Source organism: Lepidochelys olivacea, assembly GCF_965140295.1.
Source record: "Lepidochelys olivacea isolate rLepOli2 genome assembly, chromosome: 1".
In the NCBI taxonomy this organism is placed as follows: domain Eukaryota; kingdom Metazoa; phylum Chordata; order Testudines; family Cheloniidae; genus Lepidochelys; species Lepidochelys olivacea.
The window spans coordinates 97858394-97874504 of NC_140411.1; positions in this window are offsets into that span (position 1 = coordinate 97858394).

The window sequence follows — 16111 nt, forward strand, 5'->3', positions numbered from 1 at the left end:
ACCTATTATTGTCACATTTTGTTTCTTCACGGCATTTATTTTATTTACTAGTAAGTGTATTGAATTTTTAAAAAGAAATGAAAATTCATATTTGTAATAGATTATTGTTTATATAGATTTTGTTCATGTTTGCTTCAGTTGTACACTTTTTTGAAACTAAGTATTTCCCTTTTAGTTTAAAGATAGATGAAATATTTGCCTTTGACTAAGGCAAAATGGCAACATGACAAAGTCGCTTATTTAAATCATCTCCTTGCTAGTTCTTCTCTCTAATTCAGGTCAAGAATGGCAGGTTGAGACTGGAAAAGGTGAGTTGTTATAATTTCACACGATCTGCAAAATAATTACAAAATTAATTATCACATTCATCTGATAATCACATCAAAATGGTGTTGGTTATGTCTGTTTTCCACTTCCAAAGGAGAAAGCTTTCTGTTTTGGTGTAAGTCTCAAATAATGGAGTAGGAATAATTCTGGGTCTCCTCATGTGCAAGACAAATGTGTATTTCACACATTCAAAATATATACTGATTTTGGAATAGAGACAGGAATTATATATTATGATCTGACATGATAAAGGTTTCAATTTATGCAGAAAAGCTATAACTCTCTTAAGGAGCACTCAGTGTTTTCTTTACCCAGTGCACTCTCTTTTGTTATTTAATATAAATCGATCCGTGGCACTTTCCTGTTAATATAAAGGTAAACAATTTCTTGGCATCACATGATAAACACAGTGAATACAAAATCCTAATTCAGAATTCATAGTTCATCTGAAACTAAATATGTAGTATGACATTCAGTCTTTTCAACTTCTTGAATACATCCATTGGTCATCAGATAACCTCATCCTGCTAGTTTGCATCATTCCAGGTTATCTGAAAACATCAATTTAATCTGTCGTTTAGTGTAACCATAGCAGTTTAGTGTCACTCTACTGGTAGTAAGCTGGGCCACATCAAGAAGCTTTTCTCCAGTCATCTAGCATCTGACAACCTTGAGTATCAACTCATTAATGTATTTTTACATAACTGCCCGTTTTCTAGATTATTTCATAACTGCAGAGGCTAATAGCTTTGGGAAATGATCCTTCCACACACTTTGGTTAATGCATTATGACTTGAAAACTTAGGGCCAGTTTATCTCCTGCACTAAGATCCACTTGAAACAGGAAGGGGCATCAGAGAGCAGGTTCCTCCACCCCGATTCTCAGGCTGCAGCTGCTCTGGCCCCATCACTGTCATAAATTACAGCAGCCTATGAGCTGTCCTAATTTACCCTAAGGGACCATACACAGGCTGAGACTATTCCCCTGATACACCCAGTACCCTGGTATAATGGTTGACACAGGAGTCAGCTCATCTAATTTTGTACAAACTGAAAGAGGAATTCTGAAGCTCAGCATCTCCCACAACTCTGATCCATATGGGCTGCTCCCCTCCTGTCTTCAGTTGGAGAAGACAGTTCAAAAGCTGTAGCACAGCCCATGCTAACCACATCCCCTTATCCAGCAGCGGTCCAAGGGCGGGTCGCTTTGTTCCCTTTTCCTTGCTGGCCTTTTATTTTATCTGATTTTTTGGGCAGTAGCAAACAGCTTTTCTTCTTCCTCTCCTGGATCAGGCATTGAGTGAGGTGTTTTCAGCCATCCAGCACCAGCACTGCAGCACCTTCCTGCCAGACTCCTCAGACCCCTCTCAGACATGGCAGAGCTGTCGCGTGAACAGTGAGCTGACGCCAAATGCTGCTCTATTTGTGAGGCAGCTTTCCAGGCCCTTCAGAAGGTGAATTGTGCCCTGTTTTTTCTCAGTCAGCCCACCTTTTTGCTGCTAGGGCACAGGGCTCTGAGTCAGACAGGCATGTTGTGTTCCCTCCTTGCTACGTTTGCCCTGAGAAGCCATGGCTCCAACAGAGAAAAGCCTGATCTGGAGATGCAGAGCAGGAAGAGTCTCCAAGCACAAGGAGGACTTCATCCTGCCAGCCCCAGCGGTAAGTCTTGGGGCACAACAGGTCTGGAAAGCAAAATTCCTTGAGGGGCTCCAGGTCCCCCTGCCCAAGTCCTAAAACTGGTCTTAAATTCTCTGGGGTTTGAAGCGGAGCTCATATTCAGAAGCCGTTCTCCCAGGTCGAAACCCCATCCCCCAGCAGGGGGACCATGAAGGGGAGGACACCGAGGGTACAGTCTACACTGCATACACCTTATGATTCCACAATACATGTACTACAGGTATAAATAGTGTGGATTGTGAAGCACTGCTTAGGCAAGTAAAGACACACCTGAACCCTGTGAGTATGTACCCTACCCAGCTTTCTACATGACTAAGCAATGCTTCCCCTGTCTACATTGCTATTTTTAGCAGGGTAGCATCCCGCTGCTGGAGTCTTAACCTGTTGCCTGCTTCTGCCAGAGCCTTTCACTGACACATGTAGCTACATATGGATGCAGCCTGCTTTTTACTGTGGTATGTAGCTGCACACACCGGAGGAAGGGGACCTCTCAAATTCAGGCTCTGAGCAGCATGTGTAAAAAATGCAACAGAAGTCCCCCCCCACCCCCTGAAATATGCAAAAAGGTTACAACCACAATCCAGATCAAATGTGAGCAGGTGCTAGAGGAAAACCTAAAGGCAAATACCTATCTTCTAAATCCTTGCTTGAAACAGTAATCGCACTGCTCTCATCTTTTGAGGATGTGATCAGAGAGGAATGGGGAACACCTGATAAGGGTAAATGCATAAGCAGGTGTGCACTTTTATATTACAGGGATGCAAGAGCCAAAAAAAACCCCAACCCATTACAGATATACCAAAGGTCAATGCTGAAATAGCTTCTTTAGCAAGATGTGGTAATTCTGTCTGAAGGCGATATCTTTCCCCAGGATCCTGGTAATAGAAAGGTGATAGCCCCCCTCAGGAGGGACTTTAAGACTTTGTCAGTCTCCTTTAGAGCATCTACAAGGGCTTTAGAAGGGTCACAATGTCCTGCCTGGATGAACTTAAGGCCGTGAAGGACTGACCATCCCAAGTTCTGATCTACACTTAAGAAAAGTTCCTTAGCAACAGCCTCTTTGGCAAAATCCTCAATGGATGCAATGAGCTTTTCAGCCACATCTGGCTTTGCCTCTGGAAGATTGAGGCTCACTCAAGCAAATTCTGTGCACATGTACATTCACAGGCTTTCTCCTCTCAGGTGAAAAACTAGACAAAATAATGTCAGAAAGTGCTGCCAAACCTAAACCATCCCTTCTTCCCTTTCCCTCCCAACTCAACACTCTAAGGTGGGACTATAAATCTAGCAACAGACAACAGTGCTCCTTTCGTCCACCCTCCTCGCAAAGCTATCAGACAAAAGACAACAGGTATATCAGGGAAAATCCTGGAATTGAAGATTGGGTGGAAAATCCAGAGGGGAATCTACCACCTCTAACAGCATTCTATGGCAACAAACAAATGTATCTCTGCCCAGACCTGAATCTAGAAGGCAGAATTTCCCCCTTCTCAGAAGAATGGTCTCAATTGAACCCAGAGAAGTGGTTGAGAGAGGTAGTGAGTCATGGACACTCCCTGAAGCTCCTCATCCCAACCCTTCTTCATCCAATCCCCCCATCTCAGGAGATGCCATCAAATGTGAGCTGGTGTTATACAGAATCTCACATCTCCTAGAGATAGGAGCAATAGAAAAGGTTCCCTTCAAAAAAGATTCTTAGAACTCAATTTTCTTCATTGTCCAGAAGCATACTGGTGGGTCAGAGCAGTCCTGGAGTTCAAGCAGCTCAGCAAATGATAAAGAAAACATGGTGGCCCTAGCTTCACCAGGAGTATCCTTGCCTCAAGTGGACTTCCATGGATCTAACAGATGTATAGCTTTACATTCCTATATGACTGTACTACCACAGATTGCTGAGATTTGCATATGGCACAGCCCACTGCCTGTATCGAATGCTTCCATTCAGCATCTTGTTGGCCCCTGGGTCTTTACAAAGATGCTCGTGGTGATACTAGCTAGCCTCAGGCTCTTTGGAGTGCTTACCAGTAACCTTCCATCCCTAGATGACATCTTGATCTGCGCTCTGACCAAAGCAGCAAACACAGTGCCACAATCCAGATGCTGGATCTGCTTCAAGCACACGTATTTGTGATAAAGACAAGAAGAGCTCCTTGACTCCCTCCACAAAGATGATTCACCTGGAAATGGAAACAGACACTTCTGTGACAAAGGTCTACCCTGAACAGATTCCACAATATCCGGAGCCCGATATCCATTTTGGAAAAGTCTGCAAGGCTGACCAGAGCTCAGTGTTACAGCTGCTTAGCCTCCTGGTTTCATGTGCAGGAATCATCTCCATGGGCAAGGTCCCATATCATGGGCGAGGTACCTCCAGTCCTTTCTCCTGAAAGTATGGAACCATTTATCGGAATGCATTCCACACCAGATACTGTTCTGAATCTCAAATCTCTCAGATGGTGGACAATCCCTCAGAACATCTGCAAGGGTATTCCTATGTAAGTCAACCTGTTCGCTAATCTCAAGAGCACAAAGTGGCCAAAGTAATTCATCAAGAAAGCAGACCCCAAATCCCTAGGGACAGGTGCTCTTTTGCACAGACGGACACAAGGCCTGCTACATGCATTCCCACCCTTTCCACTTCTAGGAAAGGTGATCCAGAAGGTAGGGCAAGAAGAAACAAAGGTGATAGTGTTAACTCAGCACTGCAAAGGAGAAGAGAGTTCTCCAGTGTGATAGAACTGAAATCAGAACCACCATTGCAACTACCAGTGAGATCTGACCATCATTTACTGAGAACGTAACAAAAGCACATAACAAAAATCCCAAGGATTCCTAGTTATCCTGGACTTTCTTCAAGAAGGCGTACACAAAGGACTTCAGTGCAGCACCATAGCGTGCCAGGTGTCCGCTATAACTAGTGTCCTATTTATAGGATCCTCTGGTTCCTTGACAGAGAACCATCAGGTATCCAGATTGCTCAGAGCAGTCAGATTGGCTAAACCTGCAGTTAGACCAATCTTTCCGAAGTGGTACCTACTGCAGGTTAAAAGCCCTAACCACACACCCTTTTGAACCACTGACATCAATATCTTCATTCTACCTATCCATCAACACTCTTCTCTTGTTGCCATCATGTCTTCTAGACATGTTTCTGAACTTGGCAGCTGTATCTATGCAGGATCCCCACTGGGTGTTCCATGATGACAAGATCATGCTAAGAATCCTAGCATCGTTCTTGCCTAAGGCAAATTCATCTTTCCATGCTTCACAGAAGATTGTCCTCCCTTCATTCACCCCCAAGCCACAGCAACCAGCAGAAAACTGTGGCTCACGTTAGAGGTTCAAAGAGCACTGAATCAACAAGAACACTGGGCTGCTTGTTTGTCTTCTTTCATCTGAAGTGCGAAGGACTCAGGATATCCAGGTCGTCACTAGCATAGATGGATCAAGCTATGCACAGTAGAGGCATAGAAGGTGTCAGGTGCTCCTATTCCAGAAAGCATCAAGGCACACTCCACAAGATCTATGGTGTCTTTGTGGGTGAATAGAGCTTGTGCTTCTACTTCAGTGATCTGCAGGGCAGCAGCATGGTCCTTGGTTAACACCTTTATTAGGCACTATAAAGTGGACTTTCAGTTCTCCGCAGAGACCTCCTTTGGCAGGCGGGGCTCCAGTAATAGCACTGCTGTTTTAGGGAATTAACTCGGGAGAGCGATGTCTTCCCTGTCTCATCTTGCTTTTCTTATCCCTCCCTACTTCTGTTCACTGCTTGCTACTTCCCAGACATATCAGAATCGTGGGAGATGCTGGGCTGCAGAATGGAAAATTTCTTACCGGATAGTTTCCTTTCTGCTAACATCATCTCCCATAATTCTATCCTCCCTGTCTTCCTAGGTTGGCTTCCTAGCCCAGGGACAGTGTTTAATTTTGATAGTTATGCTAGTAGGCCATAGCCCTACTACATAGTTGATTGGTTGGCATTGAAATTGTTGTTACTAATCATATTATGAGTTTTTACACAGCTTTGGAATGAATCATCTGGTATCAGACTGGAGAAGGGGGTATGGTTAGCACAGTCTGTGCTACGGCTTTGAACCACCTCTGAAAACTGCAGACAGGAGGGGGATAGCTCATATGTAGCAGAACTGTGGGAGACACTGATATCAAAAAGGTAAATTTCTTACCTGATAAAATCCTTTTTGTCAGCTGGGTATCTATGGCCAGACTGTAGTCTCTTTGCGCCACTGCAGCCGTGTAAAGGAACCAAAAGAAATGGATGCAAGGTCCATGTGCATGTTACACTGCCAGCCAACAGTAGGCTGGAGGTGAATGATACCATCTTACTTGTTAGTTTTCATGCGGTGACTTACTGAATATAGACTTCTGTGTTATCTACGGGATGCCGTTACATACACTCCTAAATTACTGTAGGTGAATAGCAATGTTCATGAAAGGTGCCAAATAGTGAAAAGGCTGGAAACTAAAGTTGCCTGGATTCTGAAGGAACCCACTTCATAGCCATGCCCAATTCTTGCCTTCTTCACTGGCATATCTGCCAGCTGTTCCAATTATGATTTTTTCTGTTAATTAGGAATTAGACTGAGGTCGCCAATTCACTTCACAAAGGCCCCCAACAGCCTTCACGTGAAAATAATTTTCCATTTCTGCCAACTTGGGCTGGATTTGAACCATTGGTCTAGAGGGGAACAGTTCTGTAGCCCATTACCGAACCCTTAAGCCATACATTCCTGTTCCATACAAAAATACGTTTTTATTGTACTTTTAAAAGTGTTCAGCAATGGGGTGCTATACTGACAATTACATACAATTTTGTATATTAATAGACTGGGGAAAAAATCAAAATTCCATCTAATAGAGGATACATTCTCCTTCCCACCCACACAAATCAAATTTTTAGAGCCACTTCTAATGAGTACTCTTTCCGGTTTCTGTGCCAATGGAAGGCCATTCACCTCTTTATGTTTGTTGTTTGGATCTTAGTTCTGCACACTAAAACAGGTCAGAGAGCATTTTTATTTGATTTGATCCTGTTTATTAACTGTACTTTGTTATGCAGCTAATTTTGCAGATGATACTAAACTGCTCAGGATAGTTAAGACCAAAGCAGACTGTGAAGAGCTTCAAAAAGATCTCACAAAACTAAGTGATTGGGCCACAAAATGGCAAATGAAATTTAATGTGGATAAATGTAAAGTAATGCACATTGGAAAAAATAACCCCAATTATGCATACAATATGATAGGGGGCTAATTTAGCTACAACTAATCAGGAAAAAGATCTTGGAGTCGTCATGGATAGTTCTCTGAAGACGTCCATGCAGTGTGCAGCAGCAGTCAAAAAGGCAAACGGGATTTAGGAATCATTAAAAAAGAGATAGAGAATATCTTATTGCCCTTATATCAATCCATAGTATGCCCACATCTTGAATACTGCGTACAGATGTGGTCCCCTTGTCTCAAAAAAGATATATTGGTATTAAAAAAGGTTCAGAGAAGGGCAACTAAAATGATTAGGGGTTTGGAACGGGTCCCATATGAGGAGAGATTAAAGAGGCTAGGACTTTTCAGTTTGTAAAAGAGGAGACTAAAGGGGGATATGATAGAGGTATATAAAGTTATGGGTGGTGTGGAGAAAGTGAATAAGGAAAAGTTATTTACTTGTTTCCGTAATATAAAAACTAGAGGCCACCAAATGAAATTAATGGGCAACAGATTTAAAACAAATAAAAGGAAGTTCTTCACTCAGTGCACAGTCAACCTGTGGAACTCCTTGCCTGAGGAGGTTGTGAAGGCTATGACTATAACAGGGTTTAAAAGAGAACTGGATAAATTCATGGAGGTTAAGTCCATTAATGGCTATTAGCCAGGATAGGTAAGGAATGGTGTCCCTAGCCTCTGTTTGTCAGAGGGTGGAGATGGATGGCAGGAGAGAGATCACTAGATCATTACCTGTTAGGTTCACTCCCTCTGGGGCACCTGGCATTGGCCACTGTCGGTAGACAGGATAGTGAGCTGGATGGACCTTTGGTCTGACCCAGTATGGCCATTCTTATGTTCTTATATTAATTGATATTATTTAGGCATTATGGTAAATAACATAGATTGGGCTGCTTAAAACTGACAACATGCAGTAGATCTTTTTTAACTTTTTTTTTTTTTTTTTTACGTGGGTGACTGTGTGTTCAACAGGCATGGTACAATGCACAAAAGACAAATGAGTCCTAATACACTTTCAATTTTTTTAAAACAGGTCTGTTCTGCAAATTTAAAATGTTAAATGAAAAAAGTAGATGTAATTTTTATTTATTTATGCATAGACCACCCGCTAATGCCAATACAGTTAGGTATGGCATTCTAAATATACAAGTTAAATATTATGGCAAAAAACGTAATTTCAAAATGCAGCCACCTTTACTGGGTCTCTGTGTCCCATCTTCCGGAGCACATTGCAAACACAATCTTCTTCAGAGTTCAGGGCACCATTTCTTTTCATCTTTCTCAGAACTTGTTCCCACAAGCACTGTCAGCATCCACAATCAGGCTCTTACTTTCTAGCTATTATGAGCTTTCCCTTTTTCCCCCATTCTTTTTTTTTTTTCCCTCTCCCAGCTTCTTGTTTATTTTGCCTACCAACCAAGTCTTCAGTCTCCTCACCACTCCGACCCATGTCCTCACCTGCCTTCAGCATTATCCTGGCGTTTACCAAGTGCTTTTCCTGCTCCCCAGGTGCTCTGCTGCTATTTCTTATTCACAGTATTTCTATTGCATGTAAAATCCTGTGGCTGCTCTGCCGTCCCCTTGTGTAGTCATTTATGTCTCTGCAAAGTGGTTTGGCAATGCTACCATTCTGAGTGGTTAGCATTTCATACCCATTTTGTATTCACCCTGCACAAGTGTCGATGACTGTGCAGGGGCCAGAGTAACAGCCGTGTTAGTCTGTATTTGCAAAAAGAAAAGGAGTACTTGTGGCACCTTAGAGACTAACCAATTTATTTGAGCATAAGCTTTCGTGAGCTACAGCTCACTTCATCGGATGCATCAAATAAATTGGTTAGTCTCAAATAAATTGGTTAGTCTCTAAGGTGCCACAAGTACTCCTTTTCTTTGTATAGGGGCCAAGCAGTGCAGAATCAAACTGTATATATCTTAACTTTCTTTTTCATTTTTATAGGCCACCTTAGATGTTCTCAGTGACAGGACGAAAGCTACTTTGCTATTTCCATGGGGCCAAATTGTTTACACAGTTATGCCTTGGCAATCCCATACATGGAACAAGATGGTGTGCCAACTCCAGAGGAAAAGAGACAGCCCATCTCTATGCAGAATCTGCTGAGGGAAGTGTGTGTGTGTGTAAGAGAGAGAGAGATTTTAAACCATTGCCCCATGAATTGGAATAGTTTTCATCAGTGAGTTCACTTAAGGCCATTTTTACACACATCAGCCATATCAAACAAAATGGTAGATGGCTTCATCAGTTTGCAAATTTGAATAGTATTTTCTCCCTTTGGGTAAAGCACTCTGAAGAGTTTGTTTAGGTTGGCTAATGAGTATTTTATTCTGCAGTAAAACAGCTCACTGGAAAAGCTGTGGGTAAACATGCAGTCTGAAAGCATCCACCGTTTTGTTTGAGGTGGTAACTAGATCTGCGTGGCAATAGCAGTAAATAGTTTTTCAAACAATTGTTGACCACGTTACCCTCTAAGACTATGGAATTATTAATTTTAATCCAAGGATTTAAAATGTAAGAGTTAAGGATGGATCAATATGTACATAAAACTTCTATCGACCATGAAAATTTCCTTCAAGCTAAAACTTGCTATTCAAAGTTTAGAGCATACAAGAGCAAACAGCTTTAAAATGTTTTCCAACTTCTATGAGTACCTAAAATTGTGTTTAAAAAGAAAAAATCATTTGGAAGTGTACCAATTTAATTTGCATTTTGGCGCTTGTGTAGCACAAAATAGATTAGATTAAAAACCAAAATTTGGCAAGTGATTAGTCAATTACTTGATTTTACTGCTTTTGGTATTCTGAAAATAAAAATGAACAGACAGGTTCTACTTTGAAAAATGGCCGATGCACATGTGCTTTAACCACTTTTCAGTAACATCCATAGAAGGCTTTCTACAGTACGTGACACATACACTAACATCCTGCACAAAGCTCAAATATGTATTTATATGATAGACTGCAGTAGCTAACAAAGACCCAGTGCGGAGTCAATGATCTACTTTTAATACATACTTTAATGCACTTTTATCTGAATGTAATACAAAGGGCCTGAATCTAATTTATAAAATGTAGGAAATTCAGTCACAGCTGAAAGTCAGGGCACTGTTGTCCGTAAATAGAGTATTTCCATAGAGACAGTAGGAAACTGCAAGTCTGAACTAATAGACTTTAGGCTGGAATGTCTGTTTGGGAAGGTGGATTTGTCCCACCAAGGAGCTAATAAGGAGTTAGGCTCCCAAACACATGTATTCCCCAATATACCAAAATGATAAGCGCTTAGAAATATCTAAGATTGCATTCCTCCATAAGCCAGGGCCATCCACGTTGCACTCTTGTGCCTCTTCACAGCCATCATGGCTCGAATGCCTCCCTGTTGACTGCTACTTCTAACCCCCGAAGAACAGAGTGTGCTAGATAGATGTTCGAAATAACTAAATGTCTGTGTTTGGAATTAGTAAAAACCAAGTAACTTCTTGACCAGACTTCCCCATAGAAGAATGTTCTTTAGGATTAACACTTGAGACTGTGGAGTTTCAGCAGAATAATGATTACGCTTCAGATAATGCTACTCAGATGGAATGAAATTTACCCTTTTGTATCATGTAAATCCCACTTAAGCCCTCAAAATAGAGTTTAAGAAGGACTTAGATGGTGCATAAGCTTTGTGCTAGAACTCTGCACGGGTGAATTTCACTCTGGGTATTTATTACAGGTAACTATATTATCGCATATCTGATGGACAGCACAGAAATGTTTCTGTGAAAGAAATGTGGTACAAGGAAACATAAAGGCCAGTATGATCCACATTATGCAGAAAGATCATTCTCTTCAGAAGCGCCTGTTTTAATCCTTTTTTTCTTTGCCCCCTTGGAAACGAAAAGCACAATCCCAGGCTCCAAGTCTCCCCATTCTCATGACTTCCTCTAGAAAGTTATCAGGGAGTGGGGGAAGGTGCTCTTCTCTCACGGGGATTAGGTGTCCTGGCTTCACTGTGTTCCCAGTTCCTTCCTATCTGCGCAACATGGGATGAGCCAGTGACCTGATCCCTGACCCCCTGCGTCACAGTTTGTTACGTTGCCACTAGATGAATGACCTGGTCACTGAATCTATCTGGAATCTATGTTCATGTTTCTGGGACAATGTTTCTTTCATCCAACAGCAGAGGAGATGCTAAATACATACAGGTGATCATAGTTGTACATAAATAAGGGAATTTTCAATGTAATTAACATGTCAGGAGGTAACCTGTTTGAGATGCAAGGGATTTTCTATCACTAAGCTTGTCTTATATATTGAACATTTGTTTCAATTTCTCATATCCAAGCACTGTTCTGAGCTCAAATTATCAGTACAAACAATACTTAGTTAATAACACAATAAATATTTTCAATTCACATGTTGTATTGTGAAAAAGTTTGGAATAATGGAAAGTATGGGATCAAACTTATGAATTTCAGATGTGAAGGTGAATCCATTCATCAGTTCCATGGACACCAAATCCACCAGGGAATACTGCAATTCTACATGTCATCTGAGTCCTAGATTTTGCATCTGGATCTCCAATTTTGCTTGAAGCCGGTGATTTGGGGTGAGGGATAGCTCAGTGGTTTGAGCATTGGCCTGCTAAACCCAGGGTTATGAGTTCAATCCTTGAGAGGGCCATTTGGGATCTGGGGCAAAAATTGGGGATTGGTCCTGCTTTGAGCAGGAGGTTGGACTAGATGACCTCCTGAGGTCCTTTCCAACCCTGATATTCTATGATTAAAAACATAGAAGCAGACATTTTCCCATTGGCTATGGATCTGAGAAGGCTTCAATGCTTACATTATTTCATGAAATGTCAGTTGTAATTTAAATTCCAAAATTGGATCTAAATCCTCAAGGAAAAACATATGAAGGGCAAGTAATTCTGTTCCTTTTTGGCTAAGGCACAATCCACAAACAGGAACACAGACAACAAGGAAGACCACCAGTCTCATTTCCTACATGCATCAAATCCACGTCAATAGAAGCTGAGCTGGCATAGCAAGAGCAATATATGGACTTATACTTGCACCAAAAGAAAAATGGTCAATGCAGTGCACTTTTTAGGGTACGTGCTATGGAAAAGAACCCACTATTGGAAGAGTACTGCAATATCTAATCATAACTTGTGTTCAAGATAAGGAAATTCCTCCTCAATTTGATGGACAATATGCTACAAAAGTATTATCCATATGATTTTGGGATGGACATGTGGGGGGGGGGGAAACTGTGCGGGCCTGGGGAACTTCAATTTGAGTGACATATTCTAGAGTTCTCATGCTGTCAGTACTAAAGTATCATTGGAATTTTAAATATTATAGATGACAGTTTCCTTCCTCAGAAAGTGTTGCCGTCAACACGGGGGAATTATTTATTAGACTTTGTCGTACCAGATAAAGAAGAACTGATCATAGAAGTAAAAATTAATTGTAGCTTAGGTACAAGAGATCATGACTTGATCACATTTATAATAATGATAAGCGGAATAAGTTGAGAGAAGTAATATATGTACTTGGTGCCTTAATAGGGCCAATTTCACAAAGCTGGAAACAATTATAAGCCAAATCAGCTGGGAGGAAGAATTTAATCAGAAAAAATTTGAATTATAATTGGGAATCATTTAACACCACGTTACTAGATGCCAAAAAAGCCACAACTGAGGAAATAGGTCTTCATGATTAAAAAACTGACCTGGTTTAGAGAGGACGTGAAGGCACCTATACAAAATAAAAAAAATAATATTTAACAAATGGAAGAAAGGGGAATTTGATAGTAATATATATAAATCAGTAGTTAGGAATTGTAGAAAATTGATAAGGGAGCAAAGGGACACAAGGAGAAATCTATGGCTAGCAGAGGACTTCAGTACCTCAGCCAGAGGTTATGGGTCTACTACAGGATTGGGTGAATGAGGTTCTGTGGCCTGAAAATGTGCAGGAGGCTAGACTAGATGATCATGATGGTCCCTTCTGGCCTTAAAGTCTGTAAGTTAAGGACAATAAATAGGAATTTAAAAAATATATTAGGAACAAAAAAGAATCCTGACAATGCTATTGGTCCATTACTAGATGGAACTGGTAGAATTATCAAAGATAATGCAGAAAAGGTAGAAATGTTCAAAAATATTTCTGTTCAGTATTTGGGGAAAAAGCAGACGATATAGTCTCATCATATGGTGATGATAACTCTTTCCATTCCACTAACTTCTCTGGAGGATGTTAAACAGAAGCTACTATAGACTGACACTTTTAAATCAGATAATTTGCACCCACAAGTTTTAAAAGAGCTGGCTGAGGAGCTCACCGGATCATTAATGTTGATTTTCAATAAATCTTGGAACATTGGGAAAGTTCCACAAAATTGGAAGAAAGCTAATGTGCCAGTTTTTAAAAATGGTAAATGGGATGATCCAGGTAATTATAGGACTGTCAGCCAGACATCGATCCCAGGCTAGTTGATGGAACAGCTGACACAGTACTTGATTAATAAAGAATTAAAAGAGGTAATGCAATTAATGAAATCAGCATGATTTTATGGAAAACAGATCCTGTGGAACTAACTTGTTGTCTTTTTTTTTTTTTAATGAGATTACAAGAGTGGTTAATAAAGGTTACAGTGTTGATGTAATATACTTAGATTTCTGTAAGGCGTTTGACTTCGTACCACATGACATTTGGATTAAAAAACTAGAATGATATAAAATTAACCTAGCACACATTACATGGATCAGAAAACTGGCGCACTGATAGTCTCAAAATGTAACAATAAATGGCGAATTTTCATCAAGTGGGTATGTTTCCGGAGGGATCCTGCTGTTTAACGTTTTTATCAATGACCTGGCAGAAAACGTAAAACTGTCACAGCTAAAGATTGCTAATGACACAAAAAATGGGAGAGTGGTAACTAATGACGAGGACAGGTCACTGATTTAGAGTGATCTGGATTGCTTAGTAAACTGAATGAAAGCAAACAGTATGTGTTTTAATACTAAATGTAAGTATATACGCCTAGGAATAAAGAATGTAGGCCATAGTTACAGAATGGAGGAGTCTACTCAGGGAAGCAGTGCCTCTGAAAAAGATTTAGGAGTCATGGTGAATAATATGGAAGTGAGGTCCCAATGTAAAGCTGTGGCTAAAAGAGCTAATGCATCTTGGAATGCATAAAGAGTCAGGGTCCTAAGTAGAAGTAGAGAGTTATTTTACCTCTGTAGAGGCACTGGTGTGCCCACTGCTGGACTACTGAGTCCTGTTCTGGTGTCCACAATTCAAGAATGATAAAAAATTAGAGAGGGTTCAGAGAATGATGAAAGGATTAGAAAACCTGCCTTATAGTGATAGACTCAAGGAGCTCAATCTCTTTAGTTTAACAAAGAGAAGGTTAAGAGAGGAGTTGATTACAGTGTTTAAGTACCAACATGAAGATCAAATATTTGATGGACTCTTCAGTCTAGCAGAGAAAGATATAACAGGATCCAATAACTGGAAGTTGCCGCTAGACAAATTCAAACTGGAAATAAAGTGTAACTTTTTGACAGTGAGCATAATTAACCTTTGGAACAATTTACCAAAGGTCATGATGGATTCTCTATCACTGACCATTGTTAAATCAAGATTGAGTGTTTTTTTTTTTAAAAGATATGATTTAGGAATTATTTTGGGGAAGGTCTATGGCCTGTGTTATACAGAAGGACAGACTGAATGAACACAATGGTCCCTTTTGACTTTATAATCTGTGAATTAGATCTGTCAATGCAATCCTGGGCTAGGAATCTACTACTGTAATTTTATTCACAAGTGACAAATGCATGGCCAGCCAAGTCCATATAAAACTTTTATATCCCCCCTCTCCATCATGTGTTTGGTACATGCCTTGTACATTACAAAAATGCTATTTTAGCAATGTTTAAGGGTTTTATAGTTTTTAGGTACCTTGGCTATGGGTATAGTTGTAGGGGGCTCAGAAGGAGCCATAAAAACTACCATGAGTGACCTAAAATGTCTTTTTTTGTACCTGCAAGTATCACCATTTAGAGTCCATTAAGTTAGGTGTCCATGGCTAGATTATGTGCTCTGCCCATCTCAGTGGGGCTCTGGAAATCTGTGATATTTTTATGTAAGGAAAAGCTGTGGGCTCAGGACTGAACTGAATCTTGCTATTTCTCAGCTTTGAGAAGATGTAATTTGGGGGAAATGAGGAGGAAACATTTCTGGGGAGACTGATGGTGTCTGAAGCAGCTCAGGGCTCTGGAATGTTCAAATAAGTCTGAGGGAGAGAGGAGATGAATGAATGGGCAGAGTGCAGGTGAGCCTATCAAAAAGGGCATGATTAATTCATTTATTATATGTCTCTGAAAAATGTGCTATGGGTGTCAGCCCCTCTGATGGAGTATATACATGCATTTGTGTATCTAGGTTTGTGTGTGTGAGTGTGTGTAACTACATAGTCCCCACATATGTTTCTCTATACTTGAAATCAGAAATGTGTGTTCTTGAACAGCAGTGGAAATACCACTAGGGGGGATTGTTAAGCTATTTTGCATGGGGAAGAAAAAAAAATATGACAACTCTTGAAAATTACTCCAAGTTTTATTATTTAAAATGGTCATTAGACAACTCTGAGCAGCAGCAGCATGCTGGAACTCTAATTCAATCTTTGTAAGCAAACTCCTATCTCTCCCAAAAGCAATCCAATGCCTGTACACAGGCGTTTTAATTGCAAACGGATTAATGTAGCCTTTGAAGTAATAGCTCTTCCCCCCCCCCCCGTACCTGCTTTCAGAGACCGTTGTTCTCACAATACCACTACAAGCACAACCTAGAAGCATTGTC